Source organism: Bos indicus, chromosome 12 (genome assembly GCF_029378745.1).
Source record: "Bos indicus isolate NIAB-ARS_2022 breed Sahiwal x Tharparkar chromosome 12, NIAB-ARS_B.indTharparkar_mat_pri_1.0, whole genome shotgun sequence".
Taxonomy (NCBI): Eukaryota; Metazoa; Chordata; class Mammalia; order Artiodactyla; family Bovidae; genus Bos; species Bos indicus.
Genome location: NC_091771.1, coordinates 55,150,792 through 55,167,570, shown reverse-complemented (window position 1 = coordinate 55,167,570; position 16,779 = coordinate 55,150,792). Strand labels below are relative to the sequence as shown.

Here is a 16,779-nt window from a genome sequence, read left to right as displayed (position 1 = left end):
TACCTTTGCTGTTTAATTTACTGTTTCAACTTTCTCCCAGCTTCCCTGATATCTCAGATGGTAAAGAATTCGCCTGCAATGCGGGACACCTGGGTTCCACCCCTGGATTGAGAAGATCCCCTGGAGAAGGGAACGGCTACCCACTCCAATATTCTGGCCTGGAGAATTCCATGGACTGTATGGGGTCGTAAAGAGTCCGACACGACTGAGCGACTTTCACTTTCACTTCCCAACTTTCTCCTTGTGCTCTTCCAACATTCCATCCGAGTTCAGGTAACCTCCCAATCACAAGCCGAAATCCCGCTGACTGGCAATCAGCCTCATGCCCTCCCTTTTCTTTCATTTTTTCCCCTTCTTTCCTCTCAGCCTATTTTATGTTTTTCCTGTCTGTCCTCTGTTATTTTTCTCTTTCTCTCAGTATTTTCCTACTTTCCTAACAAGTTCTCTTCCTCTGACACACAGAGTGGCGGCCAGGGGAACAAGGCAGGCACTGGAATCGGGCAGTTGTAGAGCTCCACCCCCACAGACAACTGAGACATTTTCAGGGTCAAGCACCATATTTATTATAATACTGGCATATCTCTTAACCATTCGCCATGGACAGAACCAGGCTACCATGTTTATTATGTTTCTTCACATGTCACTCACGAAATTGTTGAAAGTCTACTCCAGTGCCAGCCCTGTAGCTTCTTTTGCATGATCTTGCACAGTAAGGCGGGTCTTAGGAACACATCTGTTGGCTGTAACAGAATTGACAGTATCTATCTCTCTATGATCTATTGAGCTTTTATCAGAGTGTCAAAGAAATGCATCATTATTCAAAAAAGTTTAAGAACTATTGGTCTACAGGAGTTTCCTTCAACAGAGTGTGAGCCATATATGTAAATTAACATTTTTCAGTGGTTAAAAAGAAACAGAAATTAATGAAAAGAAATTAATTTCAATAATGTTTATTTAACCACTGTTGTCATTTCAATGTATAATACAAAAATATGCAAATGAGCTAGTTCACCATCATTTTTTTTTTTTTTTTTTCCATACTAAGTCATTGAAATCTAGCATGTATTCAGGACATTTCAGCCACATTTGACTAATGGCTACTGTTAACAGAGAAGGTAGGTCTAAAGAAGTCTACCTCTCTGATCAGAAGAGAATGAAAGGCAAAGAAGATTCTGGTAAGATAAATAAAGCAACAAAGTAGCTTTGGCTAAAAAGGACCTGAAATAAATCTACCAGCTCTTACATGCATCCTAGCTTCATTTAGATCAATGCCTTGGCTGTGTCAAATTTTATGTGGTCGGTCCAAGGGTGGAAAAAATGCACTTCCATTTAAGTACATATCTATTTGCTGGGGAACTCCTGGGGTATAAAGAGAGTTTTCTCTTTCCAGACTGTTTTCCTGGACTATAAGGTTTATGAACACATGAGTACTCTTGGACTAAAAGTTCTTCTAACAGTAAAAACCATGACTTTTAAAACCACTATCATGAACAAAACAAAAAGAAACATATAATTTTAAGTTGATTCATATAGGAATTCATATAGGACTAGTAATACATAAAGTATATATTCATAAAGAAGTCAATTCATAAATAATCTAATTTAGACTTTCAATGTGGAGAAGGAAATGGCAACCCACTCCAATGTTCTTGCCTGGAGAATCCCATGGACGGAGGAGCCTGGCGGGCTGCCGTCTGTGGGGTCACACAGAGTCGGACATGACTGAAGCGACTTAGCAGCAGCAGCAGCAGACTTTCAATGAAAAGTTTTCTACATTCAGTTGCTTCTAAATATTGAGTTTATTATCATCAGCAAAACACACTCATAGTTTTTGAAATTTTTCAGGGCAATTCATTCTTCAAGGGAAATACCATACAAAACCCAATATGTAAAATCAAAGCACCTTTTTCCCTCCCACACTCTCATGTAGAAACTCAGAGGATTTGCTCTATAGAGCATATTGGAAAAAAACAAACAAAGCCCTAACATCTCTGTCATTTAGAATAATCTGGGTAAAATCAAGTTAAAGTTCTTAGGATAATGCAAAAGATCTGAAAAAAACAGTCCTGCATATAAGAAATTTAAAATATATCACCTGAAGAGACAGAACTAAAAATAAATACATAAAAAATTAGAGAACAATTATGTGGGACTAATGGTAAATATAAATGTTCATTCAAATTTGATGGAGAAATCAAAAGCTTTTCAGACAAGCAAAAGTAAAAAGAATTCAAAACCACCAAAACAGCTTTACAACAAATGCTAAAGGAACTTCTCTAGACAGGAAACACAAGAGAAGGAAAAGACCTACACAAAATAAAGCCAAAATAATTAGAAACTGGCAATAGGATCATGCGTGCATACATGCTAAGTCACTTCAGTCATGTCCAACCCTGTGCGATCTTATAGACTGTAGTCCACCAAACTCCTCTGTCCATTGGATTCTCCTGACAAGAATACTGGAATGGGTTGCCATGCCCTCCTCCAGGCAATCTGCCCTACCCAGAGATCGAACCTGCATCTCTTAAGTCTCCTGCATTGGCAGCCAGGCTCTTTACCACTAGTGCCTCCTAGGAAGTCCCAATGGGGGTGGCAGGGGGAGAGAGAGAGACAGAGAGAGAGAGAGTGTTAGTTGTTTAGTGGTGTTTGACTCTTCGTGACCCCATGCACTGTAGCCAGCCAGGATCCTTTGTCCATGGAATTCTCTAGGCAAGAATACTGGAATGTGTTGACATTCCCTTCTCCACAGCAGGATCATACATATGGATAATTATCTTAAACGTAAATAGATTAAATGCATCAACCATAAGACATAGACTGGCCGAGTGGATGAAAACATATGCATGTATGCACTTCCACTTACCACATCACTCTACTTAATCCCCCAAATTGTGTGTAATTATTTTATATTGTTAGGTTAATCATGTTTCCATTATAGCTTGCAACTGTAATTATCTTTTATTTTTTGTCTGGCTATTTATCATGAAAACTGATAAACATCTTTTACTATTGTGATAAAAAAGAAATGGTGAAAATTACAAATTTTATATTGTATGTATTATTCCACAATTCAAAGAAGTTATGTAATATTCTCAAACTCATTTAACTGTACACTTTAAAAGGGTGGATTGTATAGTATCTGAATTTATACCTCAATACATAAATGCATGTTAAGTCGCTTCAGTTGTGTCCGACTCTTTGTGACCCCATGGACTATAGCCCGCCAAGCTTCTCTGTCCATGGAATTCTCCAGGCTAGAACACTGCAGTGGATTGCCATGCTCTCTTCCAGGGGATCTTCCCTACCCAGGGATTAAACCCAGGTCTGGATCAAACCTGAGTCTCCTATGTTTCCTGCATTGCAGGTGGATTCTTTCCCACGGAGCCACCAGGGAAGCCCCTTATACCTCAATAAAGCTGTTTTAAAAATTCGAAGCAGGGGTATTCTTTCTTTAATCTCTAACCTCTAATGCACAGTGACTTTTTAAGTTGGCTAAGTGTGCATTAGCCCACATATCATGGTTTGAGATGCAAGGGACATAACCTCCCATCCAATAACATCTCCTAAAATTCCAGATTTGGGCCATCATCTGTGTGGCTTGTAGGTCTTAACTGAACATGCACTCGTGTACAAACCTCTCCAGACTCAGGATGAAGGAAGTTGCTAGTACACTAGGGTCAGTATCAAATCAGCCTTGATCCTAACTGCTCATAGCCCATGATCCAGAACAGGGATCCTGCCAAGAATCCTCCTGAACTCAGAGTCCAGCAGCAGGAACTGAGTCTCGTCTTTGTGATGATGCACTGCCCGGTACTCCAGGGTCTCCAGCACTAGGGTCCTGCAGTATTTATGCGGAGGCCCTCAGTATGACCAGACCCCCAACACTCATCACCCTCCCCACTCTTTCCAGAGCCCAGAATTCCCAGGCCTAAATCTAGTAGCTGTGGCTGATCTCAGCTACATGAAACTTCCTGTTGCCAACACTGTCACTTGCCTAAATCTCTACCTTGTTCTCCACGCTGTTGGAATGACTGTGGTATATGGCTCATCCAGTGATGCGTAAAGTTGATTTATGAGACCTGGTTTTCTACCCTATTATTTCCTTTCTCCTTCACCATTCCCTGAGCACCCTTCACAAAGGGAATGACTTTTTTAAAAGGAGAGCAATACACACTGCTATATTTAAAATGGATAACCAACAAAGTCCTACTGTATAGCACAGGGAACTCTTTTCAAAGCTATGTGGCAGCACGGATGGGAGGGGAGTTTGAGGGAGAATGGGTACATATATATGTACGGCTGGGTTCCTTTGCTGTCCACCTGAAACTATCACAGCATTGTTAAATGGTTACACTCCAATATAATATAAAAAGTTTTTTTAAAAAAAAGGAAAATGGTTCTCTTATAAGGAAATGCAACTCCTGTTCTTCCCCGATAAATAGCACCTCCCACATTCTTTATTGCCTATTGCTTGAAAAAGTGAAAGTCACTCAGTACTGTCCGAATCTTTGGGACTCCATGAACTACAGACTGCCAGGCTCTTCTGTCTATTGCTTGGAGTTCTCTAAATTCTCCATTTCTTTGGCCTGTCCAGAGGTGACCCTTCTCCAGTCTACTTTATCCTCCTACAAAAGCCCTCTCCCTGAAACCTTCCATTAAAAATGTTTCCTTTGAAAGTTCATAGATTCACCAGAGCTCCCTATTAAATGCCTATGTCCCTAAGGGAAATGGTTTCATATATTCTCAGTTAATACTATGCCGACATCTACCTAAAGGGAAAAGCTAGTAAAAAGAGTTGAATATGTACAGACAGAATCTTCACATTAAACCCCTTTAAGACACAGAATACCATATTATATATATATAATACAGAATACAATAAAAGATTTAGGAATGATTTAATACTGCTGCTGCTGCTGCTAAGTTGCTTCAGTCGTGTCCGGCTCTGTGCGACCCCATAGACAGCAGCCCACCAGGCTCTGCTGTCCCTGGTATTCTCCAGGCAAGAACACTGGAGTGGGTTGCCATTTCCTTCTCCAATGCATGAAAGTGAAAAGTGAAAGTGAAGTCGCTCAGTCGTGTCTGACTCTTAGCGACTTCATGGACTGCAGCCTACCAGGCTCCTCCATCCATGGGATTTTCCAGGCAAGAGCACTGGCATGGGTTGCCATTGCCTTATATTTGATAAATGAATAGTATATATAATTCAACATATTCTGATTCATGAAAGTCAGGATTCCCCCCCCTCAAAAAAAAACTGATGAATTCAATGAATTCTAAGAATCTTATAGTTTAGATATTGATATTAACTAAACCAAGAAAATTTCAAATATCTTTTATATAAGAATTTATAATTACAGTAATGATGTAACAAGGTATTTAATTTTTAAAATGGCTTGTGGACTTCCCTGGTGGTACAGCAGATAAGAATCTACCTGCTAATGCAGGAGAGTCGGGTTCGATCCCTGGTCCAGGAAGATCTCACATGCCACGGGTAAGCTGGTGTGCCACAGCTACTGAGCCCACTCTCTAGAGCCAGTGAGCCGCAACCACTGAAGCCCATGCATCTAGGTAGAGCCTGTGCTCCGAAACAAGAGAAACCGCCACAGTGAAAGGCCTACACACCCCAGCTAGAGAGGAAACCCCGCTTGCCGCAAATAGAGTAAGCCTGCACACAGCAAAGGAGAAGGCAATGGCACCCCGCTCCAGTACTCTTGCCTGGAAAATCCCATGGATGGAGGAGCCTGGAAGGCTGCCGTCCATGGGGTCACTGAGGGACTGAGCGACTTCACTTTCACTTTTCACTTTCATGCACTGGAGAAGGAAATGGCAACCCACTCCAGTGTTCTTGCCTGGAGAATCCCAGGGACGGCGATTTTCCCATCACTTTTGCTTACTAATGTAAAGATGTTCCATCAAGTGACTACTAGAGTTAGTTGTATAAAATTAATCCCCACTCAAAAAGTCCCAATAAATTAGGAATAATTGTGTTTTATATCTTACTATATGATATGAAAAAGGAGAAATTGAATTATCTAGCCCAACTTCAGTATCACTGTTAAATATCAGGAAAGAACCCATTTTCACAAACTGCTTTAACACTTGCTGCCAATCTAGGATAAAGCTCATATGTGGAAAGGGTGCTTAAAGATCAAAGAATCAACATAGTTTTCATTGTTATCTTTTTACTCTCCCAAGTTGGCTCGCTAATTCTTACAGGGAAACCAGCAGAGGGAGCACCAACCATTGCCTTGTGTATGTGTGTGCTCTAAAAACAAAAGAGACTCTTGCAGATTTTTAGACATTTTAACAAGATTGGCAAAAACCTTGTAAAACATAAATATTATCAGTGACTACTAAATTTTGTCTTTAAGTGTTTATATTAAATCAGTAGTGAAACTTTTTTCATTAATGTTTTAAGAAAGTAATACAATAATTTTTTAAAAGCAACACATATTTGTTGTACAAAGTGAAATAGCAGAAAAAAAAGTTTAGCAAGTTAATAAGTTCCTTATTGAAACATAATCATTACCCTGTGTAAAAGAGATAACCAGTGGGGTTTTGCTATATGATGCAGGGAGCTCAAATCTGGTGCTGTGTGACAAAGTAGAGAGCTGAGATGGGGTGGGAGGTGAGAGGGAAGTTCAAGAGGGAGGGGACATATGTATACCTATGGCTGATTTGTGTTGATGAATGGCAGAAACCAACACAATATTGTAAAGCAATTATCCTCCAATTAAAAATAAATAAATTATTTTTTTAAAGTTAATAAGATCCTGCATCCCCTTCAGATCCTATGTATTATAGACAGACTGATATATATCTTTTCATATCCTTCTTATTAAAATAAGTAAAATATATATTTTTATATTTTAAATATATATTTATGTACATATACTACATTATGTGTGTGTGTGTATATATATATATATATATATATATATATGTCCCCTATGTAGTAGTCTTCGTTTTTTTTAATGAGGGGAGTCACCCTAAAAAAGCCTAGCTATAGGTAGCAAAATAGAATAATACATTTTAGAATATACAATAGATGCAATAAGAAGTAACAAACACAATGTCAGGCCATATAAAAACCATGTATGTACATAGATCAAAAACATACACCACCAAAATGATATTGCTGCCCTTTGAGTGAAAAAAAATCAAAATACATATGAATCGATGTGTAGATGAGGAAAATCCAATAAGCAAGCCAGAATATACAGCACCCTTCTTAAAAGGCCATGAGGAATGCTAAGTGAATTAACGTCTGGCTTGTAATTTATATTACCAAGCTCTTCGCAGAACAAAATGAAAACAACAGCAATAAAACTCAACCACTAAAGGTTTTTAAAAAGTGCATGCTTAGTCACACTGTCATGTCTGACCTTTTGCAACCTAATTGACTGGACCCATTGGACTGGACCCATAGCCCTCTAGACATCTCTGTCCATGGAATTTCCCAGGCAAGAAACCTGAAGTGAGTTGCCATTTCCTTCTCCAGGAGATCTTCCTGGCCCAGGAATCAAACCCGTGTCTCCTGTGTCTCTTACACTGCAGGCGAATTCTTTACCCACTGAACCAAGTAAAATGTATTAAAATGCATGCTTTAAAATTCATAATACTTCACACACTCTAATTTGAAATAGGAGATGAAATCACTTTTGACTTAAAGCTACACTCTATGCAGTTGTACAAGTTACTGAAAAGGGAAAAGGATGAAGTCATGGCTGTGGTCAGAACAGGCACTCCATCCTATCCCATTGAGAGAATCCTTGAATTTCACTGTAGGTTCCAACCCTTTCCAATCCCATCTCTTTGAGACAACCTCTAAATAAGTGGTCCCAGGCCCCCAGAGACCCATTTTGCCAGCTGCCGCTGCTGCTGCTAAGTCGCTTCAGTCGTGTCTGACTCTGTGTGACCTCATAGACAGCAGCCCACCAGGCTTCCCGTCCCTGGGATTCTCCAGGCAAGAACACTGGAGTGGGTTGCCATTTCCTTCTCCAATGCATGAAAGTGAAAAGTGAAAGTGAAGTCGCTCAGTGGTGTCCAACTCTTAGTGACCCCATGGACTGCAGCCCACCAGGCTCCTCCATCCATGGAATTTTCCAGGCAAGAGTACTGGAGTGGGGTGCCACTGCCATCTGGTAACTGTCTCTAAAGGCTTACCTTTCTAAGTCCAATATATTTGCAAAAGCATCCCCTTACTGTCCCTCCCCATCCAGTCAGCTCAGGATGCCCTTCTATTTTCTCGGTGTCTCTGCTCACCCACATTGAACAGAGCCTTTTAGAGATGCTTTTCACCTTTGCTGATTTCTACACACCTTGATCTCACAGCACATTGCTATGAAAGAAACATTGCAGGGGTAGAGGAAAAGGGAGAAACAGAAAGGAAGAGAGAGAGAGAAAAACGAAAAGAGCAAAAGATAAGGATGAGGTAAAAATTGACAAGGGTAGGAGGAAAATCCCCTATCTACAAGATTATAGAATGAATTACTTCTGGGAGTAGGGAGTAATTAACCAGCCTCAGCTTCCTATCCATTCCCCCCACCCCCCCAAAAAAAGCAGAAGAAAAGGTCATTTTATCTGATTTCGTTTTCCTTTTGCTAGGGGCTTCAAGCATTTAGAAATTCCTTCAACAACCACACCTTGCTGATAAATAAGAGAACATCCCACCCTGATTCTCATTGGATAGAAGAGGAATAGTGAGGAATGGGGAGGTCCAAAGCCTGGCTCAATGTCACAAGGCAAGGCAGTTGCAAAGTGAGGAGGATAAGACCCTGGGTTCTTGACTCCAGCCCTTGACTTTATCTACAAAGTCAACAGGAGCAGTCTAGATGCGTTATCTCGCCCCCTTCTGTCTCAAAGGCTGAGTGACAAAGAGCGCTTAGTGTGATAGTGAGTGTAAATGACAGCACAGGAAGTCCATTCTCAGGGCAAGCTGTGAGACTGGCAGCTGAACAGGAGGCCAGAAAGCAAGTCTGCACAGAGCACTTTCAGTCTACACTCGCTATCTCGCCCGCCCCTACTGTGACCAGAGTCCACAGGGCCAAGGGGAGGAGCTGTGAGGCTGAAGGAGGACACCAGAAGGTTCAAAGGCCACTTAACTCAGCAATTCCTGAGCATCTCTGAGCGAATCTAAAGGCTGTGACTTAAAAAGAAATGATTCATCTACAGAACTGACTGTTTTATATTATTTTAAATATCATATCTATAATGTAATTCACTTGCAAATTATAAGACCATTTATGAACCATACTATAATTACTGTGCAAATTCTCAAATTTTCTGACATGGTACTAACCTCAGGATTCAGCTCTTTGGAACATGTTAATACAGTTCTCCAGGAATTCCATCCAGTTACGTATCACATGCTCGAAGCTAAATGCTGAAAGTAAAGAAACATTACATCAAAACATGTTCAGTATGAATATCAGCCGTATATGGAAGAATCATTTAGATGGAAACCACACCCACTGCTAAACTCACACTTGTATCAGCCAAGATATCTGTATATTTACAAAGTGTACAAGTTTACTTATACAGCACAAAGATGGGTTTATTTGTGCTATTACAGCATTGTCATTAATAAAGGAAATACAAAGGAAAAGAAATTTAAAAAGAAATGAATAGAAATACAAAAGAAGCCTACCATGACCTAATTCTACTGCAAATTGAATTTCATTATCTTCCTGTAAACATGACTTTCATTACAAGTGTTTTATTACAAATAAATAATCTCTTCAACAAAATTAAGAAATATAAATTTATTATACATAAAGGTCAAAATCCCTAAGTATAATTTATAATTTCTCACTTAATGCTATATTATAATGTTTTTTCATTTATTGTAGAGTGGTCAAAATATCCTATAAAAGAGATGTTTTACATAATCTTAGTATCTAATCCTGACTATTTAGTTAAATAGATTGAAATAGACCTAGTGCACTAAAATCTGACAGTTTCTCAAATACACTTCTTTTTTAATTCTCAAAGTCCACAAGTCGTGAAAAGCTGACCTCTAAGGTACACACTCATAAGATCATTAAAATATTTTCACTTAAAATGGATTTCTATTGGAAATACCAAGGATCTGTAAAAGAAAGGTAAACAGGAATCATCACAGAAGGCCATTGCTTCATGTTACTTATATTTTTAATTACTTATAAGGCCAATCAGAGATTAGCCAATTTTTCTAGAATCTGAAGGGCAAACAAACATAGTCAAGGAGAAAAAGACACACACAGAGGAAACACAAAAATAGGCACAAAGAGAGACGCAAAAAGACCAAAGAGCTCAAAATGTACTTTCTTAAAACACCAGACTACTTCAGTTGTGACATAGGCACTAGCTCAGGGTTCCTAAATCAGCAGACTGGAGAAAAACTGCCTTGTCATCAGAACTCCAAAATAAATGGATCTCTGGAGAAAAAGAGACGTGGAACCATAGGTCTCAAGCCAAACTTTTCCTGCAGAACAAAACAAATTTTAGCTGTGTAAGAAGTAGAGCATCTTGACCACTACGTTAGAAATTACACCAAAGATCTTCTAAGGACAAAACACTAAACTCGTTTTCCTTTCACAAAGGAGGAAAGCAGAGATAAGGGACCCACGACAGCACACAGAATGCAAAAAGGAAAAGCCGAAATAAAAAAAAGGCCGATGAAAGCATAACATTGAAAAGAGAAGTGTTTAGCTGTTAAATCATCCAAATTGCTTTGCCAAATTTTGACATGCTTGATTTCCTGTAGTAAAAAAATCTCTTTTTTTTTTTGGTCTTTGAAAAAAAAAAAAGTGAGGAAAAATAACCAGCTGTTCCTTGTATAGTTCAGGAAACAAGTTTGATTTATTACTTGAAGGTTATTTTTGAATGAGTCGCTTGTGGCAGCCAGAGTGCAAGAAAAGTCACTGAGGCCTGTCCACTTGAAGGGCTCAAACTGCTTCCTGAACAGTCCTTCACTCCGCACCTCCGACGGCTGTTATTGACAACGTGTGACTGGGGCCTTCCAGGATTTTAAAACAGCAGGGGGCCCGGCCAAACAATCAGGCTGTCAATTACCTTTTCCCCTGTTGTGAAAAAGGGGGCCCCTGGACAATGCAACTTCTCAGCAGGGAATCATGCAGCTCCCAGTCTGTAACCCACTACTGCCCCGTTTGGCATTCAAAACCCAGTTAATGGTCAGGGCCTTCAGTTTTGTCTGTTTCAACCAGCATTACTGCAAGGTAGAGATGGCTCCAGGGAAGGATTTTTCAGTTCTTGCTAGGACAAAATTGACTGTCTACATTGCTTTCTCTGGTCTTCCTGGACTTTCTTTTTTTTCCTTTAAGATCCAAAAGGATTCAAAGAGCACCCCTCCCCTCCCAGCTCCCCCCCACCACCCTTGTCCTCTGGGAACACCCAATCCTCTCCACCTAGATTGTGCCTTTGCAAACTTCCTGTGGGCATTGATGACTCGCTGTGAGGACTGTCCATCATCCCGCCCCTTTGTCCGGCAGTCACTTCCATTTGAATTTGACTGACTGAGGAAGCCTGAGTTATTTGTAAAGAACAACAAGGCTTTTCATTCATAATTTTAGTAGGGGGACAGGGTGCTAATGACTGAGCTTGAATAACTCAGGAATGTGGTATTCAAGGCAGGAAGAAGCCCAACTGACTGCCAAATGAGGGAAAAAGAGGATGTAAGTGAAAAGTGCCTGGGTAAAAAACCAGACAATGGGAGGAGGGATCACACATGTATACAAATACAAATCTAGGTTTTCAAAGGTGAGACAGCCAGAAAGATGGAAGCAGGAAGGAGGGCAGGGAAAGTCTAACAGGATTTCACTAACTTTGGGGTCAAGTTACATGGCAGAGTTTACGGAATCCGAAACCCATAAAGTGTCTACAGAGGAAGTGATCTTTTCTTCCACTGGTGGTTCTCCCACAAAAACAAACAAAAAAAATAAAAAAATAAAAAAACTGGTTTTCACTCTCTTTTGGTATGTTTCATATGTTCAAACAAAGAGAATTTGTTTTGCAGGGGTACTCGGCTTGGCAATCCAGTCTGGGTTCCAAAGAGCTTGCTTATTGCCAGGGTTTCTCATCAATTTAATGTACATGCAGCATACATACAATATATATAATAATTTTGTCTACCTGCAGCTTCCAAGGAGGAGAGATTGTACAAATATCAAACTCCGATTTAGTTGAATTGTATACCTGAGTATTATAAGTCTTCTTTTTCTTGCTAAAATAATAAAATTATAGTTGGGCTTTTTTAAGTTAAGAAATGTAAAGTCTCATATTGGCTTTTTAATACATTATTATATACTTGGGATTATAGAAAATAATCCAAAATAACAATGTTGCACATTTTAATGCAGAATGATACAAGCTGCTTTTTTCCAAAACAATATAATTCTCTAAGTGAAGAATGTTTCAATCATTATGAGAAAAGATTTACTGTGTCTCTTTTGTTAAAGCAAGTCAAATAAAGGTTAAAATGAACAATAACAAATGCTGATTTACTTAGAGATCAACAAAAACAAACTGTCAGGCAGTAGGACTCCAGCTCTACCTCCACTGAGTCTATTAGGACTAGTGGTCCTAGAGAGCTCTTGGGGCTACTGAGGTCCAAGGTCAAAGTTCAGAATCTAGGCAGGGTGCTTACTTAGCTCTAAGTAATCAAAATATTAGTTGCCCACAAGTCCCACTCAGGGACTGTAGTTCTAAGGTTCCTCTGTCCATGGAATTCTCCAGGCAAGAACACTGGAGTGGGTAGCCATTTCCTTCTCCAGGGGAACATCCTGACCCAGGATCAAAGCCTGATCTCCTGCATCTCCAGGCAGATTCTTGACCATCTGAGCCACCAGGGAAGTCCTCCTAAGTTCCTAAGTTATAACCTAACCCAACAAATGTTCTTGAAAATTGAGGAACTAACTGTAATCACTATGCAGTTAAAATCCATTACCCATATCACTCTGACAACCATTCTGTTCTGATTAATGAGGAAACTAAGGCATGAAGACCCTCTAATACTCTCCATCTGTTTCTACCTGCTGCTGCTGCTGCTAAGTCGCTTCAGTCATGTCCAACTCTGTGTGACCCCATAGACGGCAGCCCACCAGGCTTCCCAGTCCCTGGGATTCTCCAGGCAAGAACACTGGAGTGGGGTGCCATTTCCTTCTCCAATGCCTGAAAGTGAAAAGTGAAAGTGAAGTCGCTCAGTCATGTCCGACTCTAAGCGAACCCATGGACCGCAGCCTACCAGGCTCCTCCGTCCATGGGATTTTCCAGGCAAGAGTACTGGAGTGGGGTGCCATTGCCTTCTCCAGTTTCTACCTGAGTACCCAACAAAGGCAAAGGACAATGAACAGAGCATCTCGGAGCATTCCAAAACTAACCTAAAGTAGACCTCAAGGGAATTTCATCATCATCATCACCACCATCATCACCATCATTTTGCGCTTGGGTTTTGAGAATGTACATCCATCTAAATATAAGTTAGATGGACCATGTTCATCTTGTGGCTTCCTATGCCCCCTGCTCCTTTTTTTTTTCCCCCATCTTTATTGAGGTATAATTGACAATTAAAATTTTATATATTTAAAGTACACAACACAATAATTTGATACACATATATATCATGAAGGACTTGATACTGGTGACTCAGCAGTAAAGAATCTGCCTGGAATGCAGGAGCCACAGGAAAGGTGGGTTCAATCCCCGGGTCCAAAAGATCTCCTGGAGGAGAAAATGGCAACCCACTCCAGTATTCTTATCTGGAGAATCTCATGGATAGAGGACCCTGATGGGCTACAGTCCCTGAGATTGCAGAGAGTCAGGAACAACTGAAGCAACTTAGCATGCATGCATATATCATGAAATGATTCCAATACCAAGTTGGACACATCTTTCACCTTATATAGTTACTTTGTGTTTGTGCATGTGAGAATGCTTTATATCTACTTACTTAGCAAATTTCAAGTACATGATGAAGTATTATTAACTTTATCCACCATTCTAGACATTAAATCATCAGACTCTGTATTCACTCTATAACTGAAGGTGCGTACCCACCTCTCCCCATCTCCACCAGCCTCTGGCAACCACCATTCTACTCTTTGTTTCTGCAGATCATTAAGTTTTTGAGGGCAGGATTAAATAATTTGCCCCTAGACTTGGAACAATTGTTTAAGTGATAGCTCAATCATACTCTGATGATTCTAGATTCAAAACCAGGTGAGGACCACACTACTCATAAATCTACCACCTCCAGGGACTCAAAACTTAAGCCCTGGGTCCATGAATGACAGATGCCATGACTGTTGTTCAGTCGCTAAGTGTGTCCAAATCTTTGCAACCCTATGAACTGTATCATACCAGGCTTCCCTGTCTTTCACTATCTCCCAGTGTTAGCTCTAATTCATGTCCATTGACTCAATGATGCTATCTAACCACCTCATCCTTTTGCCTTCAATCTTTCCCAGCATCAGGGTATTTTCCAATGAGATAGCTCTTCACACCCAAAGAAGGAAATGGCAACCCACTCCAGTGTTCTTGCCTGGAGAATCCCAGGGACTGCGGAGCCTGGTGGGCTGCCATCTATGGCGTCGCACAGAGTCAGACACGACTGCAGTGACTTAGCAGCAGCAGCAACAGCTCTTCACATCACATGGCCACAGTATTGGAGCTTCAGCATCAGTCCTTCCAATGAATATTCAGGGTTGATTTCCTTCAGAATTCCTTCAGAATTGCAAGGTTTGATCTTGCACTCAGCATCACAATTGGAAAGCATAAGTTCTTTGGTGCTCAGCCTTCTTTATGGTCCAACTCTCATATGCCATAACTGGCTAGGTCCAAATTCAGGCCAAACCACAAGGTAAATGTATGATGTTTTTCACCCCAGACCTCTCTGTCACCTGCCTTCATCCTCTCACATGGTGATATTGTCAGTAACTGGATCTCTGGGGTACCAAAAAACAAAAGTGAACTAAAAATCCTTGATTTCAGCCTTTGATGATTTCTGTGCTGTCAATAAATTCACCATGGCTGATTTTCAGACCTAATGTCACTAAACGTAGGGATGAGCAGAGATCTCCATAATCAGCTCTTGCATGCAGATGTGAGCCTTTCTAGCATTTTCATCTACCCATGCTTTGCTTGCTATCTACTGCATTTTCTAGTTCTCAATGAGCTAGGAAACTCTATTATGGTTTCTTTACAATAATACAATGACTTTCATTTATTTAAGAGTGATTACAAGTCAGACTTCTTCTAAAACTCCACCTACTTTACATATTTAACTCTCATGATGAAGCTTGGACATAGGAAATAATTTTACCCCCACTTTATGGGTGAGGAAACTAAGGCAGTGGGCGACTAAGCACCAAGGCCCCTCTGAGACCAACCTAAACTGGACTCTACAGGAAGGATCTTGTCATATAACCTTTGCAAATCTCTGCAAGTAATGCTAATGTGTAGTCAGGGTCAAAAATCACTAATCTAGAAAATAAAACAAGGAATCCTTGCTACTGGGAAAAAAGTACAATTTTCCAACTGAATGTGGCTAACTGGCTTCCCTGGTAGCTCAGCTGGTAAAGAATCTGCCTACAGTGCAGGAGACCTGGGTTTGATCCCTGGGTCGGGAAGATTCCCTGGAGAAGGAAATGGCAACCCACTCCAGTATTCTTGCCTGGAGAATCCCATGGACAGAGGAGCCTGGCAGGCTACAGTCCATGGGGTCACAAGAATCAGATACAACTTAGCAACTAAACCACTACCAACTGTATGTTAGGTCTCAGATAAAGCTCAATTCATACTTCTACTTGGCTCTGTAGACATGCAACATACATTAAAAAAGAAAGGAAAAAAAAACTTTGTTAGGATGTGGATCATCTTTAGGATATGATAGTTGTTTTTTTTTATTACAAAAAAAATATATTCTGAATAACCTATCTCAATAAATAAAGGTAGCAGTACATTTTGACATGACTAGCTTTTACTTTGAATACTGTCATATTGTTATTTACTTACTTTGCTTAATTTGGGGTCACCAGATAAAATAGTGAACTTATTAAAAAAAAAACAAAACTATTTGTGGTTTATCTGAAATGCAAACATGACTGAGTGTTCTGTGCTTTTATTTGTTAATCTGGCCTTCCTTAGTGTGCTCATTTCGTGTCCTACTCATTTTGACCCCATGGATAGGAGCCTGGCAGAGCCTTCCCAGGCAAGAATATTGGAGCAGGTTGCCATTTCCTCCTTCAGTGGATCTTCCTGGCCCAGGGATTGAACCCACATCTCTTGGGTCTTGCATTGGCAGGTGGATTCTTAATCTTAATCTCCCCAACTTAATTCGAAGCCAGAAATTTCATGCTTTGAATCAAATTTTTACACAGAACCATCTTCCATCCTTACCTCTCCCCATCCAAATATTATTATTATTCTTCCTTCAAATTTAGCTTAATGAGCATGCCAGTAAGATACATGGCTTAACTATTTGTACCACATTATCCCCAATGATTTTGAGCTTTAATGTTAATTTATAATTTACTACTATGAAAGTCAAGAAGCTGTCTTAAGCAACTGAACACAGCCGGAAACCATAAATGAAAATAGGCATGAGCTCATGAACAAATTGAAAATGTCTGTATATGGCAAAAACAAAACACCACCACCAAAGTTTGAAAGACAAATGGAAAATGGGGGAAATAACTGCATTTTAAAATGAGGAAACAAAAAATAAACAAAGGAACAACACTCCAATTAAAACATGAACAAAGGATGTGAAATTGAAAT

At 40.0% G+C, this 16,779-nt stretch overlaps 1 long non-coding RNA gene across 1 annotated transcript in view; it reads right to left on the bottom strand.

The window, feature by feature from the left end:
- LOC139186225 (uncharacterized) overlaps positions 1–16,779 on the bottom strand; it is a 182,385-nt gene that overhangs the window by 156,956 nt on the left and 8,650 nt on the right. The window contains exon 2 of the long non-coding RNA XR_011569786.1: positions 9,305–9,388. This is a non-coding gene — a long non-coding RNA (uncharacterized lncRNA). The remainder of the gene's footprint in view (positions 1–9,304; positions 9,389–16,779) is intronic.